The sequence below is a fragment of the Penaeus chinensis genome, chromosome 4 (assembly GCF_019202785.1).
Source record: "Penaeus chinensis breed Huanghai No. 1 chromosome 4, ASM1920278v2, whole genome shotgun sequence".
NCBI lineage: Eukaryota > Metazoa > Arthropoda > Malacostraca > Decapoda > Penaeidae > Penaeus > Penaeus chinensis.
In genome coordinates this window covers 43,653,804-43,656,303 of record NC_061822.1, presented here as the reverse complement: position 1 = coordinate 43,656,303, position 2,500 = coordinate 43,653,804, and positions in this window count along the sequence as shown.

Here is a 2,500-nt window from a genome sequence, read left to right as displayed (position 1 = left end):
GGGAGAGGGGTAAGGAAGAAAGTGGGGAGAGGAGGGGAAGGACAAAAGGGAAAAGAAAAAGATGGAGTGAAGGAGGCAGGGAAAAAAAGAGAAAAAAAAAAAGGGGAGAGGAAGTAAGAAAAGGAGAAGGAAGGAAGGGGAAAGGCGGGGGAGAAGAAAGGGGAGGGGGGAAAGGGAAAAGGGAAGAAAAAGAAAAAGGGGAAAAGGGAATGAAAAAAAAATGAGAGGAAAGAAAGTAAAGGGAAAAAAAAAGGAACGGGGTGGCCAGGGAAGAAACATACAATTAAACAAACAGAAAAGAATCAAAAAAAGATAGACAACAATAATCAGACAAAGAGTTAAAATAAACAACCCCCCAACGAAAGGGTAAAAAAGGACAGCAAAAAAGCTCCATTTTTTTTCTCTCTCCCCCTTTTTTTCGTGTCTTTTTTTTTCCCCTCAATTCTTTTTTTTATTTAAACGTCCAAGCTAGTTAAGACTCATGAAATATTCAAAACTCAGAGCTTTCCGCCACACTGTGTGAAAAAAACAAGACTTATCACAGTTCTTCCCCTTTAACTTTATTATTTTTTAAGAACCCTTTTTATATAACGGGAAAAGGGGATGATGTGGAGAAGGTGGGAAGGGGAAGGGGCAAGGGAAAAGGGAGGAGAAAAGAAGGCAGGAGGGGGGTGATAAAGTTGTGGGGGAGCATATGCATGAAAATATAAAAAGGGATACGTATATATCAAATTTTCATATTAACACAATATATTAAATTTTAAATTTATATATATATTTATTATTATACATTAAAATAGTATATACACTTTAAAGAAAAAATACATATATAAAAAGAATATATATATATAAATATATAATAAATATATAATTATAATTTTTATGTAAAAGATAATCCATATCTTAACAACAGACCTTCATTTCCCGCAGGCTTTTTGGCTTTATGTCGGGTTCTCCTCCGCGAGTCGGGTCGAGCCAGCTCGGGGCGCACGTTTAGTTTATAGTAGTATAATTAAAAGATAAACGCCGCAATAAAGGGAAAGAAAAAATATCGTTTGTTTTTTTTTTTAAATTTTGGCTGTTTTCCTTTTATCTTTGGTACACTTTGCTGTGCTAGGTTCTCACCACACACGCGCAAAAAACAAACACACGCACATCACACACACAACACACACCACACACACAAACACACACAAAAACAAAAATATTTTAATATAAATAGTGTGGTGTGTATTATAATATATAAAATATATAAAAAAATATAAAATATATTGATATTAAAAATTAATTTTATGTTTAAAATATACTATTAAACATATATAATGTTTAAATATACAAAATATATGCATATTCAATAATGTATATTTTTTTCATCACGCACACACACGCCGCACATACACACACACACACAATATCATATTATATTATATATATTATATATTTATATATATATATAAACACCTTTTAGTTACAAATAACCTCTTCCGCCACATTTCATTCTCCTCTCCATTCCCAAAGAAGGAAAAAAAAAAATCCTTTAAAACGAAACCTTAGACTCGAATCCCGAATGAAAAGAAATAAAGAGAGAGAGAAAAAAAAAAGGATATGCAAAACCTAAATGGGTTTCACCTGTCCCCGAAAATTAAAAACATTAGACGAAAAAATCAGTTCTTTCCTCCCTCACCCCCCCCCCCCACCCCCCTTTTACCATTTCCATCTTTTTTGCTTTTTTTTTGTTTTTTTTTCCCCCCCCCCCTCCTCCTTTTCCCCCCCCCCCCCACCCCCCACTTCTGTAGAAAAAGAGAGAGAGGACGGGGGAGGAGAGAGGGGGGGAGAGAGGAGAGGAAAAGAGAGAAGAGAGAGAGAGAGAGAGAGAGGAGAGAAGAGAGAGAGAGAGAGAGAAAAGGGAGAGCGAGAGAGAGCGAGAGTGAGAGAGAGAGAGAGAGAGAGAGAGAGAGAGAAGAGAGAGAGAGAGAGAGGGGAGAGAGAGAGAGAGCGAGAGTAAAGAGAGAGAGAAGAGGGGGAGAGAGAGAGAGAGAGAGGAGAGAGAGAGAGAGAGAAACAGACACACCACACAAGACATAAAAGACAATGAATATACTTTCTTCCTCGATTTCAGTTCAGTCATTACGTAAGCAGGACAAGGAAATAGTGCACGAACGGTTTCTCGGAAGGGGGGGGGAAAGGGAAAGGGAAAGGGAAAGGGGGAGGGAAGGGAAGAGAGGGAGGTTGAGGGAGAAGATAATGGGATAGGGAAGGAATTAGGGGTAGGAAAGGAGGGTTGGGGGGAAGAGAGGAGGTGAAGAAAGGGGAGAGGGAAAGGGAAGGAGGAAAAGGAAAGGAAAAGGGAGGGGGGGAGGAAGAAGAAAGGAAAGGAGGAAGAGAGGGGAGAGGGAAGAAAAGGAAGGGGAGAGAGAACGATGGAGAGAAGGAAGAAAGTGTAGACGAATAGAAGGAGGGAAAGGGAAGGGAAGGAGGGAGAGCGGTAAGGAAGAAAGTG